We start from the raw sequence: 27,522 nt of genomic DNA on the forward strand, positions 1-27,522 counted from the left end.
ACTTTCGACCTGTACACCCACCACCTCCGCCTGACTTTCGCCTCGAGCGAATCTGTCTACTCCATCGCCCAGAGGAGATACTCGATGAACTCTAAGGACTGCGGCATGACTGCCGCCGAGGAGTACATCGCCGCCCTCATCACCGTTGTCTCGCTCTTTCGCATACATTGCCACATGGCCCTCACTATCCTTAGAGGATCTCCTTCAACCTGGCTAACTTTTCCTGGTCGCCGCCGGCGATCTGCCTGATTCGCTACTACATCCTCTCCATAGATGTCCTTCTGAGTGGTCCGGTGCTAGCTTTGGAAGATGGGAGGAGAGACGGTGGTCTTGCAATAGAGAAGAGGGAGAGGCGAGATGATGGTTTTGGAATGGAGATGATGGAGAGGAGAGGTTTCCCTGCCTTTCGGTCGCTGACAGGTGGGCCCCGTGCTTGGTGGGACCCATGTGTCAGTGTCTCAATGGCAGGATGGGCTACGTCAGGGGATCCTCGTCCGAGGAGAGAGAAGGTGTTTTTGCAATGGAGAAGAGGGAGAGGAGCGTGCGGCAGCGATTTAGGATTGGACGAGAGGGCTGGCGCGCTGTGACTGGATCAAAATCAAAATCAATTTACCCTTAAATTAAGAAAGCGACCCCACATTAACTAGTCTCCCTTTTATTCTGGGTCATAATTGACCATGATTTTCACAAATAAAATATATGTTATACATTGCAAAAAATATAATTTGAAAGTACATTCAGATACGAACCAAACGATACAATTTTTGGTGACATGCGTTCACATTTTGCTTGTCAAATACAGTACATGGTCAAACTTTGACCCAAAATACGCAAAACAAAAAATACCTCCAAGACCAGCGCCGCTCCTCTCCTCTTAAACCACCGCCGCTCCTCTCTTGTTCCAATCTAAATCCAGCACCGCTTCTCTCCTCTTCCATTTCAAAACCACCGCCCCTCCTCTCCTGTTCCAATCCAAAACCAGCGTTGCTCCTCTCCCGTTCTAATCCAAAACCAGTGCTGCTCCTCTCCTCTTCCATTCAAAAACCACCGCTGGCGAGTGAAGTTGCTGTGGGGAAGTAGATCGATGGAGGAGTATAACCGATACGTGAGGATCGCAGACGGCGACCCTGTGAAGCTAGTTAGGATGTTGGAGATACAGTCTTGGTTTGACAACAAGGACCAACTAGCGGCGACGGCGACGTCCATGGCCAGATATCTGCAACAGAGCGAAAATGTGGTGATACTCCCATAGGGAGTCGCGCGGGACTACATAGAGCTGCTCCTCTGGGCCATGGAGCAAACAGATTCACCGAATCCGATCGTGAGGGAGCGGTGGTAGGAGTATTGATCCCAGATGGAGCATCCACCAGAGATTGAAGGATCGAGCATCTACAGGGTGTCGTTTGTGAGGGTGTCGTGCCAGAGCGAGCCGATGGAGTCTTCCTCGACCGAACACAGCTGCAAGAGGAGAAAAGCAGTTGGCCCGATGACGCTTCCCCCGCCATCCTCTCCCTCGCCGTTCACATCGTCTCACGGGGTGGCTGTCTGCCACCGAGGAATAGAAGGGGACTGCCCCCCCCCCCCAGCCCAATAGTCGGGCAGGTTGTGAATTGTCAGGAAGAGCTTAGGGTTGTCAGTATTTGCAGGATGTGAATTGTGTTTTGTGTTGTGTATTTTGAGAGTACTTTCATATATGAATGTCTTTTGAATTTCAGATTTACAGTATTGAGCATATGAAGTATTTTATGAATTCTAGAGATCTATTTTTAGCACTTAAAAAGTAGTTTCATAGGAGTATAAAAGTGCAGACAATGTGATTCTCAGAGAAGAAACTACAAGTTTCAGTTTCAGATAAGAAACTACAAGTTCAGTTTCAGATAAGAAACTGCAACTTTCAGAGGCAGAGCATTTATATTAACACGACCTTTTCAAACAGGGTTAACATCATGTTGGAAGTTTTATTCATGGTCAAAAATGGAACTACCAGCCAGTTAACATCATGCTGATCAACATTCATGCATAGCACATCTTCATATGATGCACAGTCAAAAAGATATGCTATTTTCAAAATGCCCACACAATGTCGAGTGTGCGAAAAACAGAGAAAACGAGGGACGAAGATTTGGCAAGTGTTGGACGTGGTGTGCGTAGATGACAATGGGGACCCACACGTCAATAATGGCAGAGGCAAAAAATTTGGAGATATTTTCCCTGCATCAGGTGGAATCGAACCCGGGCGAAAGAGCTGTCGGGTAGTGTCACTTGGCCACTGGGCTATGATATGTCTCCAACGTATCTATAATTTTTGATTGTTCCATGCTATTATATTATCTGTTTTGGATGTTTAATGGGCTTTAATATGCACTTTTATATTATTTTTGGGACTAACCTATTAACCGGAGGCCTAGTGCCAGTTGCTGTTTTTCTGCCTATTTCAGTGTTTTATAAAAAAGGAATATCAAACGGAATCCAAACGGAATGAAACCTTCGCGAGGATCGTTTTTTGAACAAACGCAATCCAGGAGACTTGTAGTGGAAGTCAAGGAAGTAACGAGGCGGCCACGAGGCAGGGAGGCGCGCCCAGGGGGGTAGGCGCCCCCCCCCTCCCACCCTCGTGGGCCCCTCGTAGCTCCACCGACCTACTTCTTTCGCCTATATATACTCTTATACCCTGAAAACATCTAGGGGAGCCATGAAACCACTTTTCCACCGCCGCAACCTTCTATACCCGTGAGATCCCATCTTGGGGCCTTTTCCGGCACTCCGCCGGAAGGGGAATCGATCACGGAGGGCTTCTACATCAACACCATAGCCTCTCCGATGATGTGTGAGTAGTTTACCACAGACCTTCGGGTCCATAGTTATTAGCTAGATGGCTTCTTCTCTCTTTTGGATCTCAATACCAAGTTCTCCTCGGTCTTCTTGGAGATCTATTCGATGTAATACTTTTTGCGGTGTGTTTGCCGAGATCCGATGAATTGTTGGTTTATGATCAAGATTATCTATGAACAATATTTGATTCTTCTCTGAATTCTTATATGTATGATTTGATATCTTTGCAAGTCTCTTCGAATTCAGTTTGGTTTGACCTACTAGATTGATCTTTCTTGCAACGGGAGAAGTGCATAGCTTTCGGTTCAATCTTGTGGTGTCCTTTCCCAGTGACAGTAGGTGCAGCAAGGCACGTATTGTATTGTTGCCATCGAGGATAAAAAGATGGGGTTTATATCATATTGCTTGAGTTTACCCCTCTACATCATGTCATCTTGCCTAATGCGTTACTCTGTTCTTATGAACTTGATACTCTAGATGCATGCTAGATAGCGGTCGATGTGTGGAGTAATAGTAGTAGATGCAGAATCGTTTCGGCCTACTTAACATGGACATGATGCCTATCTTCATGATCATGCCTACATATTCTTATAACTATGCACTTTTCTATCAATTGCTCGGAAGTAATTTGTTCACCCACCGTAATATATGCTATCATGAGAGAAGCCACTAGTGAAACCTATGGCCCCCGGGTATATTCTACATCATATTAGTTTCCCGTCAACTAGCTATTTCTGTCACTGTTTATTTTGCAATCTTTACTTTCCAATCTATACAACAAAAATACCAAAAATATTTATCTTATTATCTTTATCATATCTCACTTTTGCAAGTGGTTGTGAAGGGGTTGACAACCCCTTTATCGCGTTGGTTGCAAGGTTCTTGATTGTTTGTGCAGGTACTAGGCGATTTGCGTGTAGTCTCCTACTGGATTGATACCTTGGTTCTCAAAAACTGAGCGAAATACTTACGCTACTTTGCTGCATCACCCTTTCCTCTTCAAGGGAAAACCAACGCATGCTCGAAAGGTAGCAAGAAGGACTTCTGGCGCCATTGACGGGGAGATCTACGCACAAGTCAATACATACCAAGTACCCATCACAAACTCTCCTCCCTCGCATTACATTATTTTCCATTTGCCTCTCATTTTCCTCTCCCCCACTTCTAAAACGATTTTCAAAAACCTTTGCCTTTTCTTCGCCCTCCTTCCATTCGATCTTGTGTTACCATGTGCCTCCTTTTTGCTTGCATCTTTGCTTGCTAAAAGTTTATGGATCCTCATCCCCTTGCTAATCTTTTTAAGAGATCCAATTATGATGAACCAATTTCTAGTGATTTGAGTGCACTAGATTATCTTTATGATGTTTTGCTTGAAATTCGTGAATCCGAAAATTGTGATGAAGAAATTTATGAAGAGATTCACGATAGCTCCTTGAACAAAAAGCATGATTGCAATGATTTTACTATAAATTCTCTTGATGTCAATTGTGCTAATAATATGCAAAACCCTAAGCTTGGGGATGCTAGTTTTTCTTTGTCTACTACTTGTTGCAATGATCATGATTGGGGTGATTCTTCTTATGATCTTGAAAATTTATTTAAGCCCCATGATGAATATGAGATTGATAATAGTGTTTGAAATAATATTGAAAGTGGGTTTGGAAGAGTGTCAACTTTAGATCCCACATATTTGGAGAATGTTCAATCTTATGGTATTTTTCATAAAAGTGGGTTTGGAGAGGTCATGACTTTAGTTAATGATAATCCCACTATTTTGGAAGAGTGTCAACTTCGCATGCATGTGGATCGTGTTGAGAATATGTTATGTGATAGCTATTTTGTTGAATTTGCCTATGATCCTACATGTAATTATTATGAGATAGGAAAATATGGTTGTAGAAATTTTTATATTACTAAATTACCTCTCGTCATGTTGAGATTGCTATCGTCTCTTTCTTCTTCCTTGCGTATGCTAATTTTTGCTTGCTATGATAATTTGTTTGCTTATAAAATGCCTATTCATAGGAAGTATGTTAGACTTAGATGTGTTTATCACGTGTTCTATGATGCTCTCTTTGTGCTCTAATTCTTGTCTTTCTTGTGAGCATCATTAAAGTTATCAATGCCTGGCTAGGGGCGTTAAGCGATAGCGCTTGTTCGGAGGCAACCCAATTTTTTTTGTTTTTTTCTTTTTGTTCCTATTTAGTAATAAATAATTAATCTAGCCTCTGGTTAGATGAGGTTTGATGTTTTAACTAGTGTTTGTGCCAAGTAAAACCTATAGGATCTTCTTGGATGATAATTATTTGATCTTGCTGAAAAAGATAGAAACTTTCTTCTCACGAAAACAATTGTTAAAAATAACCAGAGAGTGATAAAATACTGATTACAATTGCAGTAGATCAATAAACAAATTATATGGATCGTCCTATTTTTGCAGAATTTTTGGAGTTACAGAAGTATGAGTTTGAATCAGATTGCTACAGACTGTTTTGTTTTGACAGATTCTGTTTTTCGTGTGTTGTTTGCTTATTTTGATGAATCTATGGCTAGTATCGGGGGTATGAACCATAGATAAGTTGGAATACAGTAGGTTTAACACCAATATAAAAAAATAATGAGTTCATTACAGTACCTTAAAGTGGTGGTTTGTTTTCTTACACTAATGGAGCTCATAAGATTTTCTGTTGAGGTTTTGTGTTGTGAAGTTTTCAAGTTTTTGGGTAAAGATTTGATGGATTTCGGAATAAGGAGTGGAAAGAGCCTAAGCTTGGGGATTCCCAAGGCACCCCAAGGTAAAATTCAAGGACAACCAAAAGCCTAAGCTTGGGGATGCCCCGGAAGGCATCCCCTCTTTCGTCTTCGTCTATCAGTAACTTTACTTGAGGCTATATTTTTATTCACCACATGATATGTGTTTTGCTTGGAGTCTCTTATATGATTTGAGTCTTTGCTTTTTAGTTTAACACAATCATCCTTGCTGTACACACCTTTTTGAGAGACACACATGAATCGGAATTTATTAGAATACTCTATGTGCTTCACTTATATCTTTTGAGCTAGATAATTTTGCTCTAGTGCTTCGCTTATATATTTTTAGAGCACGGTGGTGGTTTTATTTTATAGAAATTATTGATCTCTCATGCTTCACTTATATTATTTTGAGAGTCTTTTAGAACAGCATGGTAATTTGCTTTGGCTATAAAATTAGTCCTAATATGATGAGCATCCAAGATGGGTATAATAAAAACTATCATATAAAGTGCATTGAATACTATGAGAAGTTTGATTCCTTATGATTGTTTTGAGATATGAAGATGGTGATATTAGAGTCATGCTAGTTGAGTAGTTGTGAATTTGAGAAATACTTGTGTTAAAGTTTGTGATTCTCGTAGCATGCACGTATGGTGAACCGTTATGTGATAAGTATGTGGTTGGACTTTGAAGGTTTTATTGACACTATCTCTAATTATTGGAATAACTGCACCTTCTATTCTGACTCAGCAAAAAACTTGGTGGCTAGGTTTAAATCCATTAGAAAAGGACTAAAAATTTGGAGCAAGAAACTTTCACATCTTAATAAAACCATTGAAAACTGCTGCTTTTATGTTAAGCTCCTTGATGGTATTGAAGATCAAAGAGATCTCTTTCAACATGAGAAGAACTTCAGGAAGTTATTGATTAGGCACACCAATAAACTTCTTGAGGCCAAAAGGAAATATTGGAGAATCAGAGCCAACATTAGATGGGCTCAGCTGGGTGATGAAAACACCAAAAAAATTCATGCTATAGCCACTCATGTTTTCAGAAGTAATTATATTACTTTCCTAATCAACTCTGACAACCTGATTGTTAATGATCATGAGCAGAAAGCAGCTATCCTGTGGAATTCATTCAAAAACAGGATTGGCACTGCTAGCACATCCCAGATGAATTTCAACATTGATCACCTCTCCAGATCAATTAATCAAGAGGAGTTGGAGCAACCTTTCTGTATGAAAGAAGTGGATGATATCATTAGTTCTATGCCTAATGACAAATCCCCTAGACCTGATGGTTTTAATGGCATTTTCATGAAGAAATGCTGGCATATCATTAAAGAGAGCATCTATAAGTTTCTTCTGGATTTCCAATCAAAGAGTGTGGATCTTGCTCCAATTAATACTGCTTATATTGCCCTGATCCCTAAGAAAGAAAACCCTGAAACTCCCAATGATTTCAAGCCCATCTCCTTGGTAAGTATGCCTATCAAAATCCTCACTAAGCTTCTTGCAAACAAAGTCCAAAAATGCATCATTCCTGTGATAAGCAAGAATCAATATGGTTTCATCAAAACCAGGAATATTCAGGATTGTCTTGCATGGTCTTTTGAGTACATCCATATGTGCCACAAATCTAAGAAAGAAATTGTCATTTTCAAAGTAGACTTTGAGAAAGCATTTGACAAAATCAACTATGGGGCCATTCTTTTCATGCTCAAACACTTGGGATTTGGAGACAAATGGATTAGATGGATCAATAACATCCTGCAGACTGCTTCTGCTTCTGTAATTTTAAATGGTGTACCTGGGAAGAAAATCAATTGTAAATGTGGAGTAAGACAAGGGGACCCTCTCTCCCCTCTCTTATTTGTTATTGCTGCTGAATTACTACAGATCCTGATCAACCAAGCCTGGCACAATGGCCACATCAATACTCCCATTGAGAAACCTGCTTCCATGTCATATCCTATTGTCCAATATGCTGATGACACCTTAATTATTATGCCAGTTGTGCCTCATCAGATCTCACATGTCATGGAAACTCTAAAGATTTTTTCAGATTTCACTGGGCTTCAGGTGAATTACCACAAGTCTTCGCTTGTACCCATTAATATCTCTGATGAAAAAGCCACTCAACTTGCTAATATTCTAGGCTGTAAAAAATAAAGCATGCCTTTCACCTACCTGGGATTGCCAATGGTGTCCACTAGACCAAGAGTTGAGGAATTCATGCCAATGGTTTCAAGACTGGATAAAAGGTTATCTGGGGTTGCAACAATGATGTCTTATTCAGGTAGGCTCACCCACCTAAAGGCTATTATCACTGCACTACCTATATTTGCCATGTGATGTATCAGGGTACCCCTCACCATCTTGGATCATTTTGAAAATCTGGCAGAAGTTTTCTCTGGTATGGTAAGGACATCAATAAATTCGGTAAGTGCCTTGTAAAGTGGGAACAAGTTTTCTTACCCAAGGATGCTGGTGGTCTTGGTGTTCTAGATCTTAGAGCACACAACAAAGCTTTGTTAACCAAATTTTTGCACAAGTTTTTCAATAAACAAGATATCCCATGGGTGCAACTTATTTGGAGCAAATACTATGGAAATGGTGAATTATCACACTTCCCAACTAGGCTTGGATCTTTCTGGTGGAGAGATTGTTGCTCTATTCTTGACAAATACAAGAACCTCACAACCTGCTCTGCTGGTATTGGTGCCACCATTTCTTTATGGCATGACAAATGGAATGACAATCCAATGAAAGACAGTTTCCCACACCTATACTCATATGCCATAAATAAAGACATCTCACTCTAGAAGGCTTGCATTGAAAGTGAGAATGACTTCTATAGCATGTTCCATCTACCTATTGTTGGGGAACATAGTAATTTCAAAAAAATTCCTACGCACACGCAAGATCATGGTGATGCATAGCAACGAGAGGGGAGAGTGTGATCTACGTACCCTTGTAGATCGACAACGGAAGCGTTAACTTGGTTGATGTAGTCGTACGTCTTCACGGCCCGACCGATCAAGCACCGAAAATACGGAACCTCCGAGTTCTAGCACATGTTCAGCTTGATGACGATCCCCGGACTCCGATCCAGCAAAGTGTCGGGGAAGAGTTCCATCAGCACGACGGCGTGGTGACGATCTTGATGTACTACCATCGCAGGGCTTCGCCTAAGCACCGCTACAATATTATCGAGGACTATGGTGGAAGGGGGCACCGCACACGGCTAAGAATATGATCACGTGGATCAACTTGTGTCTCTAGGGGGTGCCCCTGCCTCCATATATAAAGTCTCGAAGGGGGGTGCGGCCGGCCATGATAGGGCGCGCCAGGAGGAGTCCTACTCCCTCCGGGAGTAGGATTCCCCCCCTTTCCTAGTTGGAATAGGATTCACGGAGGAGAGAGAGGAGGAAGGGGGGCCGGCCCCCTCTCCTTGTCCTATTCGGAAAAGGGAGGGGAGGGGCGCACGGCCCATCTCTGGCTGCCTCTCCTCTCTTCCACTAAGGCCCACTAAGGCCCATATATCTCCCGGGCGGTTCCGGTAACCTCCCGGTACTCCGGTAAAATCCCGATTTCACCCGAAACACTTCCGATATCCAAACATAGGTTTCCAATATATCAATCTTTATGTCTCGACCATTTCGAGACTCCTCGTCATGTCCGTGATCACATCCGGGACTCCGAACAACCTTCGGTACATCAAAATGCATAAACTCATAATATAACTGTCATCGAAACCTTAAGCGTGCGGACCCTACGGGTTCGAGAACAATGTAGACATGACCGAGACACGTCTCCGGTCAATAACCAATAGCGGGACCTGGATGCCCATATTGGTTCCTACATATTCTACGAAGATCTTTTATCGGTCAGACCGCATAACAACATACATTGTTCCCTTTGTCATCGGTATGTTACTTGCCTGAGATTCGATCGTCAGTATCCAATACCTAGTTCAATCTTGTTACCGGCAAGTCTCTTTACTCGTTCCGTAATACATCATCCCGCAACTAACTCATTAGTTGCAATGCTTGCAAGGCTTAAGTGATGTGCATTACCGAGAGGGCCCAGAGATACCTCTCCGACGATCGGAGTGACAAATCCTAATCTCGAAATACGTCAACCCAACATGTACCTTTGGAGACACCTGTAGAGCACCTTTATAATCACCCAGTTACGTTGTGACATTTGGTAGCACACAAAGTGTTCCTCTGGCACACAGGAGTTACATAATCTCATAGTCATAGGAACATGTATAAGTCATGAAGAAAGCAACAGCAACATACTAAACGATCGGGTGCTAAGCTAATGGAATGGGTCATGTCAATCAGATCATTCAACTAATGATGTGATCCCGTTAATCAAATGACAACTCCTTTGTCCATGGTTAGGAAACATAACCATCTTTGATTAATGAGCTAGTCAAGTAGAGGCATACTAGTGACACTCTGTTTGTCTATGTATTCACACATGTATTATGTTTCCGGTTAATACAGTTCTAGCAAGAATAATAAACTTTTATCATGATATAAGGAAATAAATAATAACTTTATTATTGCCTCTAGGGCATATTTCCTTCAGTCTCCCACTTGCACTAGAGTCAATAATCTAGATTACACAGTAATGATTCTAACACCCATGGAGCCTTGGTGTTGATCATGTTTTGCTCGTGGAAGAGGCTTAGTCAACGGGTCTGCTATATTCAGATCTGTATGTATCTTGCAAATCTCTATGTCTCCCACCTGGACTAAATCCCGGATGGAATTGAAGCGTCTTTTGATGTGCTTGGTTCTTTTGTGAAATCTGGATTCCTTCGCCAAGGCAATTGCACCAGTATTGTCACAAAAGATTTTCATTGGACCCGATGCACTAGGTATGACACCTAGATCGGATATGAACTCCTTCATCCAGACTCCTTTGTTTGCTGCTTCCGAAGCAGCTATGTACTCCGCTTCACATGTAGATCCTGCCACGACGCTTTGTTTAGAACTGCACCAACTGACAGCTCCACCGTTTAATGTAAACACGTATCCGGTTTGTGATTTAGAATCATCCGGATCAGTGTCAAAGCTTGCATCAACGTAACCGTTGACGATGAGCTCTTTGTCACCTCCATATACGAGAAACATATCCTTAGTCCTTTTCAGGTATTTCAGGATGTTCTTGACCGCTGTCCAGTGATCCACTCCTGGATTACTTTGGTACCTCCCTGCTAGACTTATAGCAAGGCACACATCAGGTCTGGTACACAGCATTGCATACATGATAGAGCCTATGGATGAAGCATAGGGAACATCTTTCATTTTCTCTCTATCTTCTGCAGTGGTCAGGCATTGAGTCTGACTCAACTTCACACCTTGTAACACAGGCAAGAACCCTTTCTTTGCTTGATCCATTTTGAACTTCTTCAAAATCTTGTCAATGTATGTGCTTTGTGAAAGTCCAATTAAGCGTCTTGATCTATCTCTATAGATCTTTATGCCTAATATATAAGCAGCTTCACTGAGGTCTTTCATTGAAAAACTCTTATTCAAGTATCCCTTTATGCTATCCAGAAATTCTATATCATTTCCAATCAGTAATATGTCATCCACATACAATATCAGAAATGCTACAGAGCTCCCACTCACTTTCTTGTAAATACAGGCTTCTCCAAAAGTCTGTATAAAACCAAATGCTTTGATCACACTATCAAAGCATTTATTCCAACTCCGAGAGGCTTGCACCAGTCCATAAATGGATCACTGGAGCTTGCACACTTTATTAGCTCCCTTTGGATCGACAAAACCTTCCGGTTGCATCATATACAACTCTTCTTACAGAAATCCATTCAGGAATGCAGTTTTGACATCCATCTGCCAAATTTCATAATCATAAAATGCGGCAATTGCTAACATGATTCAGACAGACTTAAGCATCGCTACGGGTGAGAAGGTCTCAGCGTAGTCAACCCCTTGAACTTGCCGGAACCCTTTTGCGACAAGTCGAGCTTTGTAGACAGTAATATTACCGTCAGCGTCAGTCTTCTTCTTGAAGATCCATTTATTCTCAATTGCTTGCCGATCATCGGGCAAGTCAACCAAAGTCCACACTTTGTTCTCATACATGGATCCCATCTCAGATTTCATGGCTTCAAGCCATTTTGCGGAATCTGGGCTCACCATCGCTTCTTCATAGTTCGTAGGTTCATCATGATCTAGCAGCATGACTTCCAGAACAGGATTACCGTACCACTCTGGCGCGGATCTCAATCTGGTTGATCTACGAGGTTCAGTAGTATCTTGTCCTGAAGTTTCATGATCATTATCATTAGCTTCCTCACTAATTGGTGTAGGTGCCACAGAAACAGTTTTCTGTGATGTACTACTTTCCAATAAGGGAGCAGGTACAGTTACCTCGTCAAGTTCTACTTTCCTCCCACTCACATCTTTAGAGAGAAACTCCTTCTCCAGAAAGTTTCTGAACTTAGCAACAAAAGTCTTGCCTTCGGATCTATGATAGAAGGTGTATCCAATAGTTTCCTTTGCATATCCTATGAAGACACATTTCTCCGGTTTGGGTTCGAGCTTATCAGGTTGAAGCTTTTTCACATAAGCATCACAGCCCCAAACTTTCAGAAACGACAACTTTGGTTTCTTGCCAAACCATAGTTCATAAGGCGGCGTCTCAACGGATTTTGATGGTGCCCTATTTAACGTGAATGCGGCCGTCTCTAAAGCATAACCCCAAAACGATAGCGGTAAATCAGTAAGAGACATCATAGATTACACCATATCTAGTAAAGTACGATTACGACGTTCGGACACACCATTACGCTGTGGTGTTCCGGGTGGCGTGAGTTGCGAAACTATTCCGCATTGTTTCAAATGTACACCAAACTCATAACTCAAATATTCTCCTCCATGATCAGATCGTAGAAACTTTATTTTCTTGTTACGATGATTTTCAACTTCACTCTGAAATTCTTTGAACTTTTAAAATGTTTCAGACTTATGTTTCATTAAGTAGATATACCCATATCTGCTTAAGTCATCTGTGAAGGTGAGAAAATAACGATATCCGCCACGAGCCTCAATATTCATCGGACCACATACATCTGTATGTATGATTTCCAACAAATCTGTTGCTCTCTCCATAGTACCGGAGAATGGTGTTTTAGTCATCTTGCCCATAAGGCACGGTTCGCAAGTACCAAGTGATTCATAATCAAGTGGTTCCAAAAGTCCATCAGTATGGAGTTTCTTCATGCGCTTTACACCGATATGACCTAAACGGCAGTGCCACAAATAAGTTGCACCATCATTATCAACTCTGCATCTTTTGGCTTCAACATTATGAATATGTGTGTCACTACTATCGAAATAAGAATAGACCACTCTTCAAGGGTGCATGACCATAAAAGATATTACTCATATAAATAGAACAACCATTATTCTCTGATTTAAATGAATAACCATCTCGCATCAAACAAGATCCAGATATAATGTTCATGCTTAACACTGGCACCAAATAACAATTATTTAGGTCTAATATTAATCCCGAAGGTAGATGTAGAGGTACCGTGCCGACTGCGATCACATCGACTTTGGAACCGTTTCCCACGCGCATCGTCACCTCGTCCTTAGCCAATCTTCGCTTAATCTGTAGTCCCTGTTTCGAGTTGCAAATATTAGCAACAGAACCAGTATCAAATACCCAGGTGCTACTGCGAGCATTAGTAAGGTACACATCAATAACATGTATATCACATATACCTTTGTTCACCTTGCCATCCTTCTTATCCGCCAAATACTTGGGGCAGTTCCGCTTCCAGTGACCAGTCTGCTTGCAGTAGAAGCACTCAGTTTCAGGCTTAGGTCCAGACTTGGGTTTCTTCTCTTGAGCAGCAACTTGCTTGTTGTTCTTCTTGAAGTTCCCCTTCTTCTTCCATTTGCCCTTTTTCATGAAACTAGTGGTCTTGTTGACCATCAACACTTGATGCTCCTTCTTGATTTCTACCTCCGCAGCTTTCAGCATTGCGAAGAGCTCGGGAATAGTCTTATTCATCCCTTGCATATTATAGTTCATCACGAAGCTCTTGTAGCTTGGTGGCAGTGATTGGAGAATTCTGTCAATGACGCAATCATCTGGAAGATTAACTCCCATTTGAATCAAGTGATTATTATACCCAGACATTTTGAGTATATGCTCACTGACAGAACTGTTCTCCTCCATCTTGCAGCTATAGAACTTATTGGAGACTTCATATCTCTCAATCCGGGCATTTGCTTGAAATATTAACTTCAACTCCTGGAACATCTCATATGCCCCATGACGTTCAAAACGTCGTTGAAGTCCCGGTTCTAAGCCGTAAAGGATGGCACATTGAACTATCGAGTAGTCATCAGTTTTGCTCTGCCAGATGTTCATAACATCTGGTGTTGCTCCAGCAGCAGGCCTGGCACCCAGCGGTGCTTCCAGGACGTAATTCTTCTGTGCAGCAATGAGGATAATCCTCAAGTTACGGACCCATTCCGTGTAATTGCTACCATCATCTTTCAACTTTGCTTTCTCAAGGAACGCATTAAAATTCAACGGAACAACAGCACGGGCCATCTATCTACAATCAAACATACATAAGCAAGATACTATTAGGTACTAAGTTCATGATAAATTTAGGTTCAATTAATCATATTACTTAAGAACTCCCACTTAGATAGACATCCCTCTAATCCTCTAAGTGTTTACGTGATCCAAATTAACTAAACCATGTCCGATCATCACGTGAGATGGAGTAGTTTCATTGGTGAACATCACTATGTTGATCATATCTACTATATGATTCACGCTCGACCTTTTGGTCTCTGTGTTCCAAGGCCATATCTGTATATGCTTGGCTCGTCAAGTATAACCTGAGTATTCCGCGTGTGCAACTGTTTTGCACCCGTTGTATTTGAACGTAGAGCCTATCACACCCGATCATCACGTGGTGTCTCAGCACGAAGAACTTTTGCAACGGTGCATACTCAGGGAGAACACTTCTTGATAATTTAGTGAGAGATCATCTTATAATGCTACCGCCAATCAAAGCAAGATAAGATGCATAAAAGATAAACATCACATGCAATCAATATAAGTGATATGATATGGCCATCATCATCTTGTGCTTGTGATCTCCATCTCTGAAGCACCGTCATGATCACCATCGTCACTGGTGCGACACCTTGATCTCCATCGTAGCATCGTTGTCGTCTCGCCAATCTTATGCTTCCACGACTATCGCTATCGCTTAGTGATAAAGTAAAGCATTACAGCACGATTGCATTGCATACAATAAAGCGACAACCATATGGCTCCTGCCAGTTGCCGATAACTCGGTTACAAAACAAGATCATCTCATATAATAAATTTAGCATCATGTCTTGACCATATCACATCACAATATGCCCTGCAAAAACAAGTTAGACATCCTCTACTTGGTTGTTGCAAGTTTTACGTGGCTGCTACGGGCTTAAGCAAGAACCAATCTTACCTACGCATCAAAACCACAACGATAGTTTGTCAAGTTGGTGCTGTTTTAACCTTTGCAAGGACCGGGCGTAGCCACACTCGGTTCAACTAAAGTTGGAGAAACTGTCACCCGCAAGCCACCTATGTGCAAAGCACGTCGGGAGAACCGGTCTCGCGTAAGCGTACGCGTAATGTCGGTCCGGGCCGCTTCGTCCAACAATACCGCCGAACCAAAGTATGACATGCTGGTAAGCAGTATGACTTATATCTCCCACAACTCACTTGTGTTCTACTCGTGCATATAACATCAACACGTAAAACCTAGGCTCTGATACCACTGTTGGGGAACGTAGTAATTTCAAAAAAATTCCTACACACACGCAAGATCATGGTGATGCATAACAACGAGAGGGGAGAGTGTGATCTACGTACCCTTGTAGATCGACAACGGAAGCGTTAACTTGGTTGATGTAGTCATACGTCTTCACGGCCCGACCGATCAAGCACCAAAACTACGGCACCTCCGAGTTCTAGCACATGTTCAGCTCGATGACGATCCCCGGACTCCGATTCAGCAAATTGTTGGGGAAGAGTTCCGTCAGCATGACAGCGTGGTGACGATCTTGATGTACTACCGTCGCAGGGCTTCGCCTAAGCACCGCTACAATATTATCGAGGACTATGGTGGAAGGGGGCACCGCACACAGCTAAGAATATGATCACGTGGATCAACTTGTGTCTCTAGGGGGTGCCCCTGCCTCCGTATATAAAGGCTCAAAGGGGGGTGCGGCCGGCCATGATAGGGCGAGCCAAGAGGAGTCCTACTCCCTCCGGGAGTAGGATTCCCCCCCTTTCCTAGTTGGAATAGGATTCGCGGAGGAGAGTGAGGAGGAAGGGGGGCCGGCCCCCTCTCCTTGTCCTATTCGGACCAAGGGAGGGGAGGGGCGCGCGGCCCATCTCTGGCTGCCTCTCCTCTCTTCCACTAAGGCCCACAAAGGCCCATATATCTCCCGGGGGGTTCCGGTAACCTCCCGGTACTCCGGTAAAATCCCGATTTCACCCGGAACACTTCCGATATCCAAACATAGGTTTCCAATATATCAATCTTTATGTCTCGACCATTTTGAGACTCCTCGTCATGTCTGTGATCACATCCGGGACTCCGAACAACCTTCGGTACATCAAAACGCATAAACTCATAATATAACTGTCATCGAAACCTTAAGCGTGCGGACCCTACGGGTTCGAGAACAATGTAGATATGACCGAGACACGTCTCCGGTCAATAACCAATAGCCGGACCTGGATGCCCATATTGGTTCCTACATATTCTACGAAGATCTTTTATCGGTCAGACTGCATAACAACATACGTTGTTCCCTTTGTCATCGGTATGTTACTTGCCTGATATTCGATCGTCGGTATCCAATACCTAGTTCAATCTCGCTACCGGCAAGTCTCTTTACTCGTTCCGTAATACATCATCCTGTAACTAACTCATTAGTTGCAATGCTTGCAAGGCTTAAGTGATGTGCATTACCGAGAGGGCCCAGAGATACCTCTCCGACGATCGGAGTGACAAATCCTAATCTCGAAATACGTCAACCCAACATGTACCTTTGGAGACACCTGTAGAGCACCTTTATAATCACCCAGTTATGTTGTGACGTTTGGTAGCACACAAAGTGTTCCTCCGGCACATGGGAGTTACATAATCTCATAGTCATAGGAACATGTATAAGTCATGAAGAAAGCAACAGCAACATACTAAACGATCGGGTGCTAAGCTAATGGAATGGGTCATGTCAATCAGATCATTCAACTAATGATGTGATCCCGTTAATCAAATGACAACTCCTTTGTCCATGGTTAGGAAACATAACCATCTTTGATTAATGAGCTAGTCAAGTAGAGGCATACTAGTGACACTCTGTTTGTCTATGTATTCACACATGTATTATGTTTCCGGTTAATACAATTCTAGCATGAATAATAAACTTTTATCATGATATAAGGAAATAAATAATAACTTTATTATTGCCTCTAGGGTATATTTCCTTCACCTATGTCTTCTGTGGCTGTCCAACAAAGCACTGAGTTAATGGCCCTCATTAATGGTGTGATGAGTAACAGGGAAACTGATACCTGGAAGTTTAAATGAGCTTCTGGACACTACAATGCTAAGAAAGTCTACTTTGAATATTTGGGATGCCCAGGGAAAGCTCCCAAGCCTTTCCAATGGATTTGGAAATCTGGTTGCCTACCTAAGCAAAAATTCTTTTTCTGGCTCCTTCTTCTGGACAGATTAAACACCAGAGATCTTCTCACCAGGAAAATTTTCTACATTGAGAGTACCGTCTGTGTTATGTGATGATCAGCCTAATGAGTACATGAAACATCTATTTTTCTCATGTGATTTCAGCCAAAACTTTTGGTTATCAATTGGTTTTGAATGGAACACTGACTTGAGCTGCAATGAGATGCTTATTGAAGCCAGAAACAGAACTCAGATTCAACCCTTTAAAGAATGCCTAATTGTTGGTGGTTGGACCATCTGGAAACATAGGAATGGCATCATTTTTACAACAAAGAAAGGGATTTGAGCTACTGTATCTCCTGTTTCAAGGATCACTTTGGCACCATCATGAAAAGAGTCAGACCTAGTTTAAAGGAGGGAATGCAAAGCTGGTTGGATTACTTGTAGATTCTTTGTTTATTCTACTGTTATTTGTTGTAATCCATCTGTATATAACATCCCCCCAATATATCAATGAAAAAGAGTTACAGTAGGGTTTTTACCCTACTGTGTTTGCTCAAAAAAAGTCGGAGCATGATTTATTTATTGACTGTCCTCCTTATGAGTGGCGGTCGAGGACGAGCGATGGTCTTTTCCTACCAATCTATACCCCTAGGAGCATGCGCATAGTACTTCGTTTCAAAAAATAATAGATTTTTGCAATAAGTATGTGAGTTCTTTGTGATTAATGTTGAGTCCATGGATTATACGCACTCTCACCCTTTCACCATTGCTAGCCTCTCTAATACCGCGCACCTTTCGCCGGTATCATACACCCACCATATGCCTTCCTCAAGACAACCACCATACCTACCTATCATGGCATTTCCATAGCCATTCCGAGATATATTGCCATGCAACTTTCCACTGTTCCGTTTATTATGACACGCTCCATCGTTGTCATATTGCTTTGCATGATCATGTAGTTGACATCGTATTTGTGGCAAAGCCACCTTCATAATTCATTTATACATGTCACTCTTGATTCATTGCATATCCTGGTACACCGCCGGGGGCATTCACATAGAGTCATATTTTGTTCTAAGTATTGAGTTGTAATTCTTGAGTTGTAAGTAAATAAAAGTGTGATGATCATCATTATTAGAGCATTGTCCCAGTGAAGAAAGGATGATGGAGACCATGATTCCCCCACAAGTCGGGATGAGACTCTGGACGAAAAAAAAGAGGCCATAAAAAAGGAGAAAGGCCTAAATATAGAAAATAAAATAAAAAAATGAGAGAAAAGAGAGAAGGGACAATGCTACTATCCTTTTACCACACTTGTGCTTCAAAGTAGCACCATGATCTTCATGATAGAGAGTCTCCTATGTTGTCACTTTCATATACTAGTGGGAATTTTACATTATAGAACTTGGCTTGTATATTCCGATGATGGGCTTCCTCAAAATGCCCTAGGTCTTCGTGAGCAAGCGAGTTGGATGCACACCCACTTAGTTTCTTTTGTTGAGCTTTCATACACTTATAGCTCTAGTGCATCCGTTGCATGGCAATCCCTACTCACTCACATTGATATCTATTGATGGGCATCTCCATAGCCCGTTGATACGCCTAGTTGATGTGAGACTATCTTCTCCTTTTTTGTCTTCTCCACAACCACAATTCTATTCCACATAAGTGTTATGTCCATGGCTCACGCTCTTGTATTGCGTGAAGATTGAAAAAGTTTGAGAACATCAAAAGTATGAAACAATTGCTTGGCTTGTCATAGGGGTTGTGCATGATTTAAATATTTTGTGTGATGAAGATAGAGCATAGCCAGACTATATGATTTTGTAGGGATAACTTTCTTTGGCCATGTTATTTTGAGAAGACATGATTGCTTTATTAGTATGCTTGAAGTATTATTATTTTTATGTCAATATTAAACTTTTATTTTGAATCTTATGGATTTGACCATTCATGCCACAATAAAGAAAATTACATTGAAAATTATGCTAGGTAGCATTCCACATCAAATATCCTGTTTTTATCATTTACCTAGTCGAGGACAAGTAGGAATTAAGCTTGGGGATGCTTGATACGTCTCCAACGTATCTATATTTTTTTATTGTTACATGATATTACATTATCTGTTTTGGATGTTTAATGGGCTTTAATATGCACTTTTATATTATTTTTGGGACTAACCTATTAACCAGAGGCCCAGTGCCAGTTGCTGTTTTTCTGTCTATTTCAGTGTTTTATAGAAAAGGAATATCAAACGGAATCCAAATGGAATGAAACCTTCGCGAGGATCGTTTTTGGAACAAACACAATCCAGGAGACTTGGAGTGGAAGTCAAGGAAGCAACGAGGCGGCCACGAGGTAGGGAGGCGCACCCAGGGGGTAGGCGCGCCCCCACCCTCGTGGGCCCCTCGTAGCTCCACCGACCTACTTCTTTCGCCTATATATACTCTTATACCCTGAAAACATCCAGGGGAGCTATGAAACCACTTTTCCACCACCGCAACCTTTTGTACCCGTGAGATCCCATCTTGGGGCCTTTTCTGGTGCTCCACTGGAGGGGGAATCGGTCACGGAGGGCTTCTACATCAACACCATAGCCTCTCCAATGATGTGTGAGTAGTTTACCACAGACCTTTGGGTCCATTGTTATTAGCTAGATGGCTTCTTCTCTCTTTTTGGATCTCAATACCAAGTTCTCCTCGATCTTCTTGGAGATCTATTCGATGTAATACTTTTTGTTGTGTGTTTGCCGAGATCCGATGAATTGTGGGTTTATGATCAAGATTATCTATGAACAATATTTGATTCTTCTCTAAATTCTTATATGTATGATTTGATATCTTTGCAAGTCTCTTCGAATTATCAGTTTGGTTTGGCCTACTAGATCGATCTTTCTTGCAATGGGAGAAGTGCTTAGCTTTGGCTTCGATCTTGCGGTGTCCTTTCCCAGTGACAGTAGGGGCAGAAGGCATGTATTTTGTTGTTGCCATCGAGGATAAAAAGATGGGGTTTATATCATATTGCTTGAGTTTATCCCTCTACATCATGTCATCTTGCCTAATGCGTTACTCTTTTCTTATGAACTTAATACTCTAGATGCATGTTGGATAGTGGTCGATGTGTGCAGTAATAGTAGTAGATGCAGAATCGTTTCGGTCTACTTGACACGGACTTGATGCCTATGTTCATGATCATGCCTAGATATTCTCATAACTATGCGCTTTTCTATCAATTGCTCGATAGTAATTTGTTCACCCACCGTAATATATGTTATCATGAGAGAAGCCACTAGTGAAACCTATGGCCCCCGGGTCTATTTTACATCATAGTTTCCAGTTGTGGGATCGAAAGTATGTCTAGAGGGGGGGTGATTAGACTACTTGACCAAATAAAAACTTAACCTTTTCCCAATTTTAGTTCTTGGCAGATTTTAGCTATCTTAGGACAAGTCAAGCAATCATCACATGATTCAAGCAAGCATGCAAAGAGTATATTGGCAGTGGAAAGTAAAGCATGCAACTTGCAAGAATATAAAGGGAAGGGTTTGGAGAATTCAAACGCTATTGGAGACACGGATGTTTTCCCATGGTTTGGATAGGTGGTGCTATCCTACATCCACGTTGATGGAGACTTCAACCCACGAAGGGTAACGGTCGCGCGAGTCCACGGAGGGCTCAACCCACGAAGGGTCCACGAAGAAGCAACCTTGTCTATCCCACCATGGCCATCGCCCATGAAGGACTTGCCTCACTAGCGGTAGATCTTCATGAAGTAGGCGATCTCCTTGCCCTTACAAACTCCTTGGTTCAACTCCACAATCTTGTCGGAGGCTCCCAAGTGACACCTAGCCAATCTAGGAGAGACCACTCTCCAAGAAGTAACAAATGGTGTGTTGATGATGAACTCCTTGCTCTTGTGCTTCAAATGATAGTCTCCCCAACACTCAACTCTCTCTCATAGGATTTGGATCTGATGGAAAGAAGATTTGAGTGGAAAGCAACTTGGGGAAGGCTAGAGATCAAGATTCATATGGTTGGAATGGAATATCTTGGTCTCAACACATGAGTAGGTGGTTCTTTCTCAGAACATATGAGTTGGAATGGTGTATGTGTTCTGATTGCTCTCTCCACGAGTGAAGAGGAGGTGGAGGGGTATTTATAGCCTCCACACAAAATCCAACCGTTACACACAATCTACCAATCTCGGTGGGACCGAATCAGAAAACTCGGTCTGACCGAAATAGTAAACCTAGTGACCGTTAGGAATTTCGGTGGGACTGACATGCAACTCGGTAGGACCGATTCTGTTAGGGTTTGGGCATAACGTAATCTCGGTGAGACCGATTACACAAACTCGGTGAGACCGATTTTGGTAATAAGCTAACCAGAGAGTTGGTTAGGTAAACTCGGTGGGACCGATTTGCTCTTTCGGTGAGACCAAAATGTTACAAAAAGGAAACAAAGAGTTTACATTGCAATCTCGGTGGGACCGATTCGCTCTTTCGGTGAGACTGAAAAGTTACGAAAGGGAAACAGAGAGTTTGCAATCCCATCTCGGTGAGACCGAGATCCTTATCGGTAGGACCGAATTGCTAGCGTTTGGCAGTGGCAAATGACAAGTGAAACTCGGTGGCACCGGATTGAAAGAATCGGTATGACCGAGTTTGGCTTAGGGTTTAAGTCATTTGTGGCTATGGAAAAGTGGTTGAGGATTTTGGAGCATATCACCAAGCACATAAAGCAAGAGGCTCATTAAGCAACACCTCATCCCTCCTTGATAGTATTGGCTTTTCCTAAAGACTCAATGTGATCTTGGATCACTAAAATATAAAATGAAGAGTCTTGATCTTTTGAGCTTGAGCCAATTCTTTGTCCTTAGCATTTTGAGGGTTCCACTTTCACATCCATGCCATGCCAATCATTGAGCTTTCCTGAAATAATCATCTTGGAATAGCATTAGCTCAATGAGCTATATGTTGTTATGAATTACCAAAACCACCTAGGGATAGTTGCACTTTCAATCTCCCCCTTTTTGGTAATTGATGACAACATATGGATCAAATCTTCGACAAATTATAATAATCATGAACTATATCGTCGCTTTGAGAAGTATGTGACAAGTAAGAGCTCCCCCTAAATTTGTGCATATTAAGAATTTGCTTTGGACTGCAAATGCACAAGGAATGAGAGTCATGGGTTACTCTTCCATGTCACATACATCTTGGTGGAGCGCTCAAAAATGATAAGAATGAAGTACATGCACTCGTCACCAAGAATAGTGAGTGATCACATAAGATGGATAGAATGATAATATTAAGCAAACATTAAGTGTAGCTTATGATCAAACACATGATCATCAATGTCTCACAGGCATAAGGACGTAGTATCTCACACACAAGCAAATAAAGTTCGAAAAAACACCAAATAAAACAAGAGAGAATAAAAGCAACACTCTCTCTCGAAGCCTATGATCTATACATTTTCTCCCCCTTTGGCAACAAGTTACCAAAAAGTTCCTAGAAAATGCATAGTGCTAAGTCGACACTCGGGCTTGATCTTCAGGTGGTGGTGGAGTCCGGAGCACTCCAAGGACGAAGCCTTCTGTAGACGTGGTCGGAGTCGAGGCTGAAGTGGACGCTGGAGCTGGTGGAACTGAGGCTGTAGCTGGTGCAGACGTGGTGGCTCTGGTGTCAGCAACTGGCACTGCAGACGACCTCGGACCTCGTGGCACCCTGGCAAAGGCATCAGTCGTAGTCTTGCCTCTCCTCTCATTCATGTCATCCTGGAGCTGCTCCATGGCAGTCTGTATCTCTATCACCTTGATGTCCAAGTCATAGAACCTTTGTTCCATGATCCTCTCTAAGCTTGCCTGGTTCTGAGTCAGGGTTGCTAGTCCTTGCTCAATCCGCAGGGTGGACGCAATCAGGTAACCAAGCTGCTCTTGTTTGGTTTTCAGGAAGTATTTAGATGCCTCCTCTTGAGTGGGCATCCTGGCAGCTTTCTCCTTCTTTGCCTTCTCCTTCTTGGCTTGTTCTTGGGCAGATGATGGCTCATTCTCAGTCATGACCACTTGATTATCTTCGAAGTCTGGACGGATGGGCAGGTGTTCCTTATCCAATAAATACACTCCCGTGCCCATCTTTGAGTTGATGAGCTCCTGAATCTGAGGGGCATATCTACAGCTCCTCTTCTGATCTGCTGCAGTCCTCTTGATTGTTTCCACTATGAGGCTCATGACTTTGAATTTCTGAGGCACATCAAACACATGAAGCAAATTTATTGCGTGACCTCTGATCATCTTGTGATCTCCAGACTTAGGCAAGAGGGTGTGCCTTAGTATCCAATTGATCGTAGGCAGACCTGATAGAAGATAATGCACTGAGCCAAACTTGAACGTGTCAAGTGCTTCATTTGGAATCTCCTTGTACATGTTGGACATAGAGTTGTGGTCCATCTTTTTCTTGGCATAAATGTCCAAGTCATCTGCTTGCTCCTCTGGGGCATTGATCAACTTTGCCCACTCCTCAATAGTTGATTGGTACCTTGTACCTTCAGACATCCATGTGATCCTCCCATCTGGGTAGAAGTGTGCTGTGGAGTAGAATTGCAGGATTAGCTCCTCGTTCCACTTTGTGAGCTTCTGCCTAACAAAGTCTGCAACTCCACAAGCACTAAAGTTGTCATACACTCCAGGATAGTGTTCCTCATTTTCCTTCATGTAGGTCCAGTCGACCCATCTCATGTCACAAACTATTGGCTTCTTGTCAAGCAAAACTGTCTCATAGAAATCCTGCTGCTCCTTGGTGTGAAATCTATAGTCCACTGTAGTCCTTCTCCTAGAAGCATACGGATCTGCTTCTCTCCACTTCCTCAGCCCTGAATCTCTCCTGAGCTTCATATCCTCAGCCACAGGATGAGCATCGTGTGGTCTGGGATCTTGGGCTTGAGCTTCCTAAGAACACTCTCTTCCTCTTCTTCTGCAACTTCAGGCACTGGGGCCTTGTTCTTTTCAGTGGCTGGGATGCTTCTTGTGTTTCTCTTTGGTGCACTCTTTGGCTTAGATGCAGCCTTGGGTGCTTCCTTGGGCTTGGATGCAGTTGCCCCTGACCTTATGGCATCTCCCATAAGTTTCTATGCCTTTGGTGCTGGAGCAACAACCTCTTCTTCTCCCTCAGAGTCTCTCCTCATGGAGGGTTTGCCAATAACTCTGGCAGTGGTAGTTCTGGCTCTCTTCTTCTTCTTATCTTGGCCACTTGCTTCCTCTTCAGACTCCATGGTGAACTTCATGGTTTCTTCAGTTGCAGCCTTCCTAGGTTTGGAAGTGGGAACTCTTGCCTTAGACATGGGCTGCCTACCTGCTGGCCTTTTGATCTTCAGCCCTGGCTTTGTGCCTTGAGCTGGCTCAACTCTCTTTGATGTGGCCTCTTCCGCTGCCACATAATCTTCATCTTCAGAATCAGAAGTTCTCTTCTTCCTTTGTCTAGTGGCAGCTTTTGGCAGATTGCTTGGGGTACTCCTCCTGCCATCATCTGAAGAGCTGGAGGGACTAGTGCCCTCATTCATCACCACTTGCTGTTCTGACACATTCTGGCTGTCACTTTGGTCTGACATGATGCAAATCTGACTGCTGACCCTGTGAATAGATTATAGATGAGATAGAGTGGATGAGCATCACAAAATGTAGAGATTTTTGCAAAAGAATAATTCAAAAACTTAGTTTTAGTTTCCCACTGAAATCATCTCGGATCTACCGATTTTCAAACTCGGTGACACCGAAGCAGTTTTGGCACCAGAACTGGTGAACTCGGTCAGACCGAGTCACAGTTCGGTGGCACTGAGACTGCTAGGGTTTCACAGAGTTCCAAAATCGGTCACACCGATAAGTAATTCTCGGTCAGACCGAGTCTCACTTGTGCAATGGCATAAGCCAAATCGGTGGGACCGAGTTTTTCAACTCGGTGGGTCTGAGATGGTTTCGGCGGAAACCTAACCCTAAAATTTTCGAATTAAACCTAATCTACGAGTTCATTGACTGGATAGGAGTTTATCAAACGTGGCAAGAATCATGATGATCACAATGTGCTAGGAATCGGATTGGAGAATAGCACAAAGATCGAGTCCATACCCTAGTTCGGCGGAGACTCGCTACGGCGGCAACGGCGGGGTAGAATTCCCGTTGATGGCACGGAGACCAGCGACTGGAGGCGGCTGGCGACGAGGAGGACGATCCGGAGACCCAGGAGGCAGAGCGAGCTATGCGCGGGCGAAGAGGTTTCAGAGAAATTTCCAAAATTTTGCCCATCACTATATATAGCCCGACCCTGTCGGTGTGACCGAGTGGAACAACTCGGTGGCACCGAGATGCAAAATTGTATACAGTTATTGCAACTCAGTGTGACCGAAAGGTTCAAATCGGTTGCACCGAGATCGAAAACCTAGATCAACTTAATGATCTCGGTAGGACCGAAAGTGGGGTATCGGTCAGACCGAGATTCATAAAGAGGTTTTGGAAGTTTAAGTCTATGACGAATCGGGGACTCCGAGCGCTCCTCACACAGAGTGGTTCGAATCTGACTTGATCAAATTTTGTGATGCGACATGAATAGAGTTTGAGACGAGAAAAGCATAGATAGCTAGAGGAGGTTCTTAGGCATTCTTGTCCATCCACTTGGCGAAAGAAGATAAAGCCAAACAATCAAAACAACAAGTGGATGTCCTCGAATGAGTAAAATATGCAATCAACATGCTCACACAATAAGATGGCAAATGAAATATGTGGCAAAGCATGCACAACCAATTCTAACATCTATCAAGCAATTTGCGATGACTAGGTCATCTATATATGAGTATATTGACTTAGGAGTCAAGTGAGAACACTTGATCGTAGGTCATACTCATCGTTTAAGCTCAAGTGGGGTTACCACTTTTACATAAAGCATTGTTGTATTCACATCTTTAGAGTTGCTTTAGCTCAAGTTTTTAGAGTAAAGCTCCCCCTAGATGTGATATCCCCCCTAAGAGGGATGAACTAACCTTGGGTTTTGTCGATGATGACTTCATGTAGATGTCGAAGACGTGGATGCTCAACGTTGATGTAGATCACTTGGAGCTATCCATATGAGTGAATTGCACTTTCAATACCTACATGGGTTAGTCCCACAAGGAACAAACAAGGATATCCATAGACATAGAGTGATGCACACACAAGATGATGTCCATGAAAACTTTAGGTTACCTTGTCCCTTGTCTTACCAACACGAGGGTTTGTGACTCCTTGAACTAGTGCAAGATGTGGAAGTTGATTGCACTCGTTCTTGCCAAAATGATAAGAGTGAAGTATGTTGGCGGAGTCACCCTCAAGAACTCTCTAGTTCTTCTTCTTTTGGATCCACACCATCTTGATGGGAATCCTTGGAGTTGTAGTCGTACTTGATGAAGTGGAACTTGAAGTAGTCTTGGGAATCCACTTGACTAAGGTCTTAGGAGCTTCTTCAAATGCATCAATCTCCTCTTGAAGCTTGTCCTTGCCTTTTTGCTTGTAGTCTTGTGGTGGAAGATCATCTTGAGCTTGTGTCCCCTTGAAGGAAGTGTCATACTTCTCTTGTTGAGGAACAAACTTTGTCTTGGGGTATTGATCTTCTTCCCACTCAACTCCATTGGCATTGAACTTTCGTTCAAAACCAACACCTTGATTCTTCCGGTGCATTCCTTGCTTGCGCACAATTTCCTCGAATTGCTTACTCCCGGCAAGGCTTTTGTACACTCCTTTGTCTATAATTCCCTTCAATAAGCTATTTTCTTGCTCAAGTGTAACTTGGCTAAGAGAATCATTAGTGGAATCAAGAGAACTACTAGAGGCAACAATATTGGATTTAGCATGATCATTGTTACTACTAGAGTAAGAATCTTTCTTGTTCTTGTTACTAGACTTGACTTGAGGCATGTAAGTGGATAAAAGTAAACGCTTGGCAATGTGAGAAGAACTTTTCTTGCGGAGATCATCATTGATTGCTTTTAAGAACTCATGCTCTTGCTCAAGATTGAGCTTTTCAAAGCGTAACTTCTCATGAGCTCTTAAAAGTTCTCGATGATCTTCGAAGATAGTTTCATGAGCTAACTTAAGAGTGTTTAGTTATTTAGTTAGAGCCTCAATCTTCTCCTT

This window comes from Triticum urartu, chromosome 2A, assembly GCF_056163025.1.
Source record: "Triticum urartu cultivar PI428250 chromosome 2A, HENAU_Tu73, whole genome shotgun sequence".
NCBI lineage: Eukaryota > Viridiplantae > Streptophyta > Magnoliopsida > Poales > Poaceae > Triticum > Triticum urartu.